Consider the following 10,037-nt stretch of genomic DNA (forward strand, 5'->3'; position numbering starts at 1 on the left):
CACGAGAGCAAGATAAGTCGTTGCGTATATATACACAACAGCCACCTTTGGCTTTGAAATGAGTATAGAGAACGTAGGAGGATACAGAAAAAGGGTTTGCTGTCAGTTGCCTCAGACAACTGAGTCTCAGAAAGAGAAGGTGAGGTTTAGAGGAGGAGAGGTGGTGCTCAACAGAGCGAAAGTTAGAGGAAAGGCCGCGAATGTCGCAGAAATGAAGAAGAGAGTCAGACAGTGGTTCCATGCACCTTGTGTCATCACCGGGAGAGGGGCGGAAGGTGGGGGCATTTGTGGTCCCCCCCCCCTGGGGACTCCGAGGCTGGGTGATGAGACGCCATGGTTTGTTTTTTGGTTTTTGGAAAAGGAAGTTTAGTGTGTACTGTACATGTAGTTTGGTGTAGATAGTTAGAAAAATTTGTATTGGAGAGCAATACAAATGTGTGTGTGTGTGTGTGTGTGTGTGTGTGTGTGTGTGTGTGTGTGTGTGTGTGTACAATGAAATGTTAATGGGCTAGTTGTGCACCCGTTTTTTAGAGTTTTCAGTATATTATAAGAGGGTGGCATAGAGCAGTGTAAGAGGGTGGCATAGAGAGGTGTAGGAGGGTGGCTTTGAGGGGTGTAAGAGGGTGGCATAGAGAGGTGCAGGAGGGTGGCTTTGAGGGGTGTAAGAGGGTGGCATAGAGAGGTGCAGGAGGGTGGCTTTGAGGGGTGTAAGAGGGTGGCTTAGCCCGCCGCATCCCGTTGACGTATATATACATCAGAATGTTTTGTCACTGTGAGTCCTGTTGATGTACATAAATGGGCCGCAATTGTAAGGTCTGTCATTTGCACATTTTTCATATTTCGCACGTGATTTTTGGTACGTATACACGAGACACCTTCCTCTACAAGATGCCAGGCAGGGACAGTGCCTTACCCTGCATGACCTCCCTCCCCCCCCCCGCACGCCATTGTCTTGGCAATTCACCTGTTACAAGTGACCTGGCCAGTAAAGACATGTCATGCCACGGTACTACAGTAAATTCAAGGCCAAGCTAATTCCCCAATCGACGACAATGTGGAGGACAAAGTTTACGTAGCATTAGAGGAAGAAACAATCAGAAATGATGATCAGGTAATGTTGCCAAAAAAGGTCAGGTATGTTGATGTTTTTGGTGAGTGAAACAATGCTTATATTGCCTATATTACTGTGTGAAAACCAATATACCCTCGTACTACATCTAAATTCGTACCAAATAAATAAATATCGTTCATGAGTGGTGTGGAATATTTACCCTCCCATAGAACTCGTTTTCTTTGGAGCCAGCCTGATAGAAAACCCAGTAAGGTAAGGGGTACTGCTACCTGGATCCAGTATTTTAAACCTCAGGTGAGCGATTTCTCTATGAATTTTCGATGTTCCTCACCAAAAGCAGAGGTTTGAGCCAAAAAATTTTTTTTTTCCAAAATTGGCCGGGAGTGGGGGGAGTCAGTGGTGGAAAAACGGTCAGGATGGGGCGGGTTAGTGGAGTGTAACTGGGTGGTTCAACCAGTGGAAAATGAATATGACAGACTTAAGTAGTAGTAAGTACCCCTTGTCCAAGCATTACTTTTAACACAGATATTTAGTCAACACTACTAATGGCAATGATGGGTGCCATTTTTTTAGAGCATAGTTCCCTATCAGTTCTGTTTACAAGGCAACAGGTTGAAATAAATTTGAATTTAAAAAATGACAGTGTCAAGTTACTGAGATCCTGTGAATTATGCCCTACATTTCTGTCCTACTTGCCTGCTCTTTGCATCGTTCAACCGTGCCTCCCTCCCACCTCGCCGTGACCCTAATTTCTGCCTGCTCTGCCTCCCTTCTTGGCTTCCACCAGCGTTCTAGTAGGCATATCTTCTTGCTTGTCTCTTGCTTGCTGCCCCATACACCCCCCTCACCCTATCTGACTCTCTATATACCTAACAGAATCTTTCTTCACATTTCTATTATCTCTCTTTCCTTTGTTGCCTCCCTGCCTTTCTGCCAGCCTTCCTGCCTACCTTCCTGGCTCCCTACCTGTCTTTTCCTTTTTCTGTTCCACAACTTTTTCTCTGCCTCCTTTTTTTACTGTCTGCCTGTTTGCCTACCTTCCCGTCTGGCTGCCTACCTGCCTGTTTAACTTCCTTCCTTCCTGTCTTCTTATCTGATTTACCTGAATTACCTGTGTGTCTCCTCTCGCACCATGACTCATATTGGTAACTGACATACTTCTGAAGTAATTTAGCTGCCTCACAGTCTGCCTAATTCTCAAACCCGTCCCGTCCTACCTCACATTCCCACCCCTCTTTTTAATGCAATCAGTGCAGTGACTTGCGACAGCAGGTATGCGAGGCAAGAGTAGCGGCTGTTTGCGAGCTAAGTGTTCTGACATAGAAATAATACTGTCGAGCCCATACTGGACAATCTACAACGCCTGTTTTCACAGAGAGACTTTATTACCCCTTGCCCCACCATACACGATCATCCCAGCCCGTCCCGTCCATTAGTCGTTATCCCACCAACACACTTTCCCTAACTTCACAACTTCACTCCCTCACATACATTTATTAGAGACTTGTGGCTTACGCCTGACTGCCAACGCCGCCTGTCATGCAATATCCATCTTCATAGGGTGTACTCCTCCCACACCGCCACGCCACCCACCACCATCTTGGCCCATTCCACCAAATCTATCTGCTAACCACACTCATTTTCGCTCTCCTAACTTTGAAATATGCCTCACCGACCCAATTACTGCACCCATTTAAGCATTTTCTGTTTTAGTGTAATATGTCGTCCAGAATTCCGATGAAATTTTCTAAAATGAAAACTTTTGGATGATATTGTATTGTACAAGAGAAAAAAGACACTTTCAGAGTAAAGAAAAAGATAAACAATAATGGTAACAGAGGTAGAATCCGTCGTACAAATTTCCCTCTGCTGCAGATTTTAAACTGAGTTGTTTTGTCCGTAAAGAAGACACGAAAAAAGAAAAATGTTTAAAAGGCTCCCTAGCACAAGGGTCGGGGGACTTTTTTAGGATATTACCCGATAATATATTTGAGTAAAACGAAGTTACCCCCAGACTTCAAAGTAAACAAAAACTAACCAATTTGCTCCTAAAACTGTTCTTGTATAGTATACGAGAAATTCAAGTTAAAAAATGTTTATTGGATCCATTTTTATGGAAAAATATGAGAAACACACATTCTGTCATAAAAAGCATTGAAGAACTGAAGAATTTAATTCAAAACCTCTCCACTTCCGGTTTTGGAAAAAAGATGCAGTTTCATTATTGACAACATCAAAATCAGGGATTTTTTGATGTCAGAGCAACTTGGATGCTGTCTTCGGGATCCAACCGGTTTCTGTACTTTGTTTTTTTTTAAGTTCACAAGGGTGGAAAATCCTTCACAAAGGAAGATTGTTGCAAAAGGAAGCAGTATTTTTGTTGCTGCCACTTGTGCAGTTTGGAGAGCCTTTGCAGCTTTTGATATCCCAAAAGATGAAAGATCTGCCTTGTTCTGGAATTCCAGGCGTGCTTCACTGTTGGAGCGAAGTTCAAGAAGAGCATCTATCAATCCTTCAAGTTCTTCAGACACATCAGCAAGTTTACAGTTAAAGGGATTCATAACCCAACCGACAGTATGTGAATCAATCTATGGAAAGTAATTAGAGAACCATTGTTTGAGTTTGGTCAGGTGCCTTGTAACTGACTTATTGATGTCACCATGACTGAGATCTTCACAATCATCCAAAAACTCCGCTAACTTTGGAAAAACAGCTATCTTGTTTTTACTCACTTGTTGGTTCCAGTACAGAAGCTTTTATTCAAATGCTGAAATTTTTTCTCTTGCTAGCAGACATTCATTTTTTTTCCCTTGCAACTCCTTGTTCAATGCATTCCCATGCCCCCCAAATTCAGCTGAATATGCGAGATGTGCTAGTCAAGTGGAGCTTCTGAACTTATCTGCAAGGGCATGCTTTTGACACACCAGAAACATTTTATGTTCGGTTCTAAGCGCCCACACTTTGTTCAGAACATTTCACGTGAAAGCCACGTCGCTTCTGTGTGAAAAAGGAGGCCTGAATATTCAGCCTCCCCATCCTCACATAAACTACCAAACAGCCGCGTGTGTAAGCAGTCCCTTTGACAGTATTGACACTCTTGATCACATCATTCGTGACAGCTTCCAGTTCAGGTTCAAACTGTTTTACAAGCAATGCCTGGCGATGTATCATAAAGTGGGAAACCTCAGTTTTTGGATTCCGCTCGTTGACCAAAGTCGTAAGGCCACTCACATGACCCAACGTGGCTGGAGCTCCATCAACAGACACACCAATCCACTTCAAATCAACACTTGGTGTTTTGAAGTACTCATTAACCTTGTTGAAGAAAATCAGTTCCATGAGATCACAACTCAAGAGAACATAACATTTCTTCTTCATTAAAATCAGAACCCCTGTATCGAGCATACATCATTAGCAGCGAATTGCTACTGACACCTGTAGTCTCATCAAGCTGAACACCAAAAACTTTGATCTCTTTTATTGAAGAAATCACTCGCTCTCTCACATTTATTTGACAGGATGGAAATTCTCTCTTTCACAACTCTTGCAGACAAAAACACTGAACCAAGTTGCATGTTATTTTTTTTTTCTGCCCAGACATGATTTATGCCATTTTCACAGCTGCAGGTTTGACTACTTCGCCAATGATATGCGACTTCTTGTTTTGTGTAATCAACAAGGCCACTTCAAAGCTAGCCTTTGATGCTGAACGTTGATCAACTGTTGCTGTCAGGTTGCTTTTCAGTCTCTGCATTTTGACAGTAGTTTCCAAATTTTCAAAGTATTCACGAGTATCTTACTTTGACTATCTTACTTCTACGATGGAACACATTCTATCCATTTCTCCCTTCTCTGGAAATCTCCATTCTAGGAGATATCATGTTCACCACCACCTTTGACTCTCCTCTCCTTTCACTGATCCACTTGGTGAACAAGCCTACATCTATTCTATCCTTAATTACCTAGAGCAGCTTGTACAACATCCTACCCGTATCTCTGACTGCCTTGGAGAGAGCTCCAACATACTTGACCTCTTCCTTAAAATTAATCCTTCTGCTTACACTGTTCATCTTTTCTCCCCGTTGGAAGCTCCTCCGATAAGAACCTTATCACCTTAACATGTCCTATCGCTCCAATACGGCCTGTGGACTCTCAAAAATGTCGACTGTGGCAATTTGGAGCTGCAGATTGGAAGGTCCTCAGGCAGTACTTCTTTGATTTTCCCTGGAATGAATATTGCTTCCATGGCCGGGATCCATCTGAGTGTGCCTTGCTGGCGTTACGGAGGTTATTCTCTCGGGCATGGAAGCATACATTTCTTTGTCATATCCTTTGACTAATGCAAGAAAGCCTTAGTTTAATCACGCTTGTTCTGTTGCTGTCCGCAACAAGGAAGACCTATAAAAGGTACCAGAGCCAACCCACCTCTGAATCACATCTTTTTTTATGCGTCTGCCAGAAATCGTGCTAGGCCTGTTCTTTGCTCTGCTGAAAATGGTTTCATCCTACTAAATGCTCTCATCTCTCCAACTCGAATTCTTCCCGCTCCTTCTGGCACCTTGTCAAAAACGTTTATAACAGCTTTACCTCATCATCGTTCCCTCCTCTTTTCAGCTCTGGTGGTTCTGTAGCTTTTTCTTCTACTGATAAAGCAGATCTCTGCTCAGACTTTCTCCTCCAATTCCACCTTAGATGATTCCGGTGCTGTTCCTCCATCACTTTCCCCCCCTGACTTTCTCATGGCTGACATTAAAATTTCTTCAACTGATGTATTTCTGCCATCACAGACCTCAGTGCTAACAAAGCATATGGGCCTGATGGAGTCCCTCCTGTTGTCCTCAAGAACTGTGCTTCTCTAATTACACCCTGCCTAGGCAAACTCTTTCGCCTTTGTCTCTCAACTTGTACCTTTCCTTCTTGTTGGAAGTTTGCTTTCATTCAGCCAGTCCCAAAGAAGGGTGACCATTCCTAGTCCTCTAACTATCGTCTAATTGCTTTAACATCCCGTGTCCCAAAAGTTTTCAAGAAATAAAAATTCTTAATAGAAAAATTTTCAAAGCATCTTCCCTGTCACAACCTTCTTTCTGAGTTGCTCAGCATTGGTTCCGCCAGAGTTGCTCCACTGGCGATCTTCTCACCCTACCTTTCAGACTCCTGGTCATCCTCCTTTCAGGACTTTGGCAAAAGACTTTGCCACAGCACCTGACATCTCGAAGGCTTTTGGTCGAGTCTGGCATAAATCTTTAATTTCCCAAACTGCCCTCTTACGGTTTCTATCCTTTCTATCTGTGCCCTTCATCTACAGCTTCCCTTTCTGGTCGTTCTATAGCCACTGTTGTAGATGGCCATCGTTCTTCTAGATCTATTAGTAATGTGGTGTTCCCCAGGGCTCTGTCTGATCACCAACTCTCTTCCTTTTATTCATTAATGATCATCTAAGCTGTACATCTAGCCCTATTCACTCGTATGCTGATGATTCCATCCTTCACCTTTCCATTCGGTTCCCGCAACGTCCATCTCAGCAGTTACTTCAACGAACAAGGGATGAGGCTGCCATGGCACACCTAATGTCCTGACTTGGCTCATATCTCTGACTGCAGTAAAAATATTCACATCTCTTGTAAAATCTGCTTCCAAGAGACTGAGGTGTGCTAAGCCGACTCCGTACCTTCTTTACCCTGCATTGACTTTGTACATACAAGATTTATTCGTCCACTGTGTAGCAGTACAACTCTCATGTGCTGGGGAGGCTCCCACATACAGCTCTTCTCAGTAGAGGGTGGAGTCAAGAGGCTTTTCAGTCTCATTAACCCGCTGCATGCACAGCTATTTTTAGCCCTATGGGTCGCCTCCGTGCCGGCCATTTTTCGACCTTTTTTTTTTTTTGGCTAAAAATGATAGATTTTGATGTGAAAACAACGAATTTCACCATTAAAATGCTCACCCGAGAAACTAGGAAATGGGTTTTATTGAGTCCCTGCATACTCGTATACAGGTATGGCCTTGCTCTCTTACACTCACACCTTGTAGGTGAGAAAGCCCGTTTTTCTATGTAAAGGTATACTCAGAGGTATTTATGCTGGGAAGGTATAGCAATGTTACCAGTACACTTTTCTAAATTACTTATAATTACATGGGGAGGAGCGGTAGCTCAGAAGTCCGGTAGAGAGGTGGTATGCATTCCCTACCGGACCCTGGTTCCAAATCCTCGCTGGGGCAGGGAACAGTTAAAGGATCTGAATTTAATAAAAACAGCCTTTACTGATCTACCAGAAGATCCGCCGACATGTCGTAAAAATACCCTGCTACTAATTCCAAGACACCAATCTGGTATGGAGACAGGCCCCTAGCATGTTAACCTTCAATAGGTCGGTGGGTGTTAGCACTGCAGTGGTGGACATGTAGAGGTGTAAAGGATACAGAGAGGGAGGACTACTAGGCCTTCAAAGCAGGCTGTGAAGCCTATGCCTGAGAAGTTGGACTTGCATAAAAAAAAAAAATGCTTCAACATCTACTCACAATTTGCGTGTCTTTCTCACTGTGAATGCATTATCTTACACTTACTTGAAGATAGGTACAAACTGACTTCATTATGTACGGTCCTGGCTTTTACTAAAGGAGAGGTGATTTACAACTTCTGACTTCACTATATGAGGTCCTTACACCTTACAAGAAAATATTTACAACTTACACTTATGTGAAAAATATTTACAAAATGCCCATTCACTATATGTACAGCACTGGGTAGAGGCACACAGGCAGAGTGAGGCCAGAGCCAGCAGGGTGGTGGGAGCAGTGAAGATTGCATGGCCTTGACAGCCTGAGGGGTGGTAGAGGAACAGATTACCATACATGCCTGCAATTTTTTTACCCACGAATCTTTGAAAAATGCGGTCACTGTGAATTGTTTTATTTTAAATCATTTTTTAAATGGCACTGGCACTGGCCGTGGAATTATATCAGACCATTTTATAACGGCACTGGCATGCAGGCGGGTTAACTCTCACTCCTCTTACTGGCTCCTTTAAACTCTGTCCTCTTCACTTTTGCACTGTTTGCCTCTTTATCTCTTTTCTAAAAACATTGCTACTTCAATGGTCACTGCTACCTCTGAACTGTCCTGTTTACATCCCTCCCACCTCTACGACAGGTGCATAGCACCCTTCTGGCAACAAACTCTCATCCCTTTTCTGTCTGTCAGCCAATGCCACCTCTATTAATAGTAAAAGGAGTTAACACGTACTCCCAGTTCTTCCTTTATGCAACAGGTCAACTCTGGAACTTTGTCTCCCTCTGTCTGTATTTCCTACTTCCTACTGTTTTCCAGTCTTTCCAAACACAGTGTGTCCAGGCATCTCCAAATGAACGGATTTTGAATTTGGCTCTCATGTACAGGATTTTGGTTTTTCTTGTAAGGAACTGTTTTGCAGGCTCCTAGCCTTTGGTTCTTTCTTCCTTGCATAAAGAAAAAAGAGAGAGTGAGTGCAAATTGTCTAAGTGTTTCTTCAGGTGATTCTTTTTGAAAGACTCTGCCAGTCAGCACTTTCCGACAAACGACACAACATTGTGGTTGGGGGGTTTTTGATCTTTGTCCTCTATTTCTTTGGAAGCCCATAATTGGAGAATGCTGCCTGTTATGTCCTTTTCTTGATTGATATAATCTGGAAAAAAACCAAATAACATCTGTGTATGTGCATCCCGTCAATAGTACAGCAGCAACTAAGCAACAAATATCCACGATACCACGATACTTGGTTTTACATCTTGTTTCCACTAAAACTTTCATCATTTATATGAAAAATCACTAATATTCCACATGCATTACCTCTCACACAGCACGGAGTTGCCCCCCAGATTTTTAGATTTACCCCACTTGGGAGTGAAATTTTACCCTTGTTCCTCGACCCACTGCTCCTACAACACCTCCGTTACGTGGCGATTACAATCAGGTTAATATTCACTAGCATGTTATACGCAGTTATGTCTTGATGTGGACACTATGCACACTAAAACACCATCATTAACGTTATAGCAACCATCACAAGCTCATTTTCCAACCAAAGCATGAGGTGAGATGGGATCCCGAAAGAATGCAGAAAGGAGATAACTGGAAGCCACCTCCCCACAATGGAATGTCACCACCCTTGCAGCTGGAAAGTTTTTCCTCAGCACGTAATTTTGCACCTCCATTTCTGATTTGATGCCAATTTCAGGATGTAAAACACCACACAAACAAAGCAGCCAGCCAGCCAGCCTCACGACTGAAAACATTAGTACACCTCTCCATGGCGCCCAGGTAGTAGCTTGAGGCGGAGTGGTAATATTTTCATTTTCAGTTGTGAAGGTTGGCTTACTGGCTTTGTTTGTGGTAGTTATTAAACAAGATATCTCTCATGGTGAACGGCAGAGCTATCAACATGAAACTTTCAGGGTATCAAGATATTGCCAAAATTTTGGACGGAAGTTCGAAAATGGGCACTCAGGGTCGAGGCCAAAGGTCACCAAAGGTCAACTAATTGACCTTTGGCAGCCATTTAACTGAACTTCACCTTGAAGCCCAGAGTGCGCATTTTCGAACTCTTCCAAGATTTTGGTCATACCGTGATACCCTGAAAATTTCGTGTTGATAGCTCAAGTCGTTCATGAATTATCTCGTTTATCCACACACAAACAAAGCCAGCCCAGCCAACCTCACAGATGAAACTGAAAACATTTCCACTCCAACAACCTCGCCTTTCTGCAACGCGGAATTGTTAAAAACCGGATATAGGGAGAAGTAATGAAATCAGCATTTTCGCCAGTGAAATGGGCCACCACGCTTTCACCACAGCGAGAAATAGACAGGTACAGAGGACGTGTCGAGGGAGTACAGTAAGTCCACGAGAACACAACCCATTGTACCTACCGCACTTACAGGTCTTTTTGGGGAGGTAGGTGGAGATTGGGGTACGAAAAAAGTTAAGGG

The sequence above is a fragment of the Coenobita brevimanus genome, chromosome 109, assembly GCF_032717465.1.
Source record: "Coenobita brevimanus isolate Jiangsu-jjx chromosome 109, ASM3271746v2, whole genome shotgun sequence".
Lineage (NCBI taxonomy): Eukaryota > Metazoa > Arthropoda > Malacostraca > Decapoda > Coenobitidae > Coenobita > Coenobita brevimanus.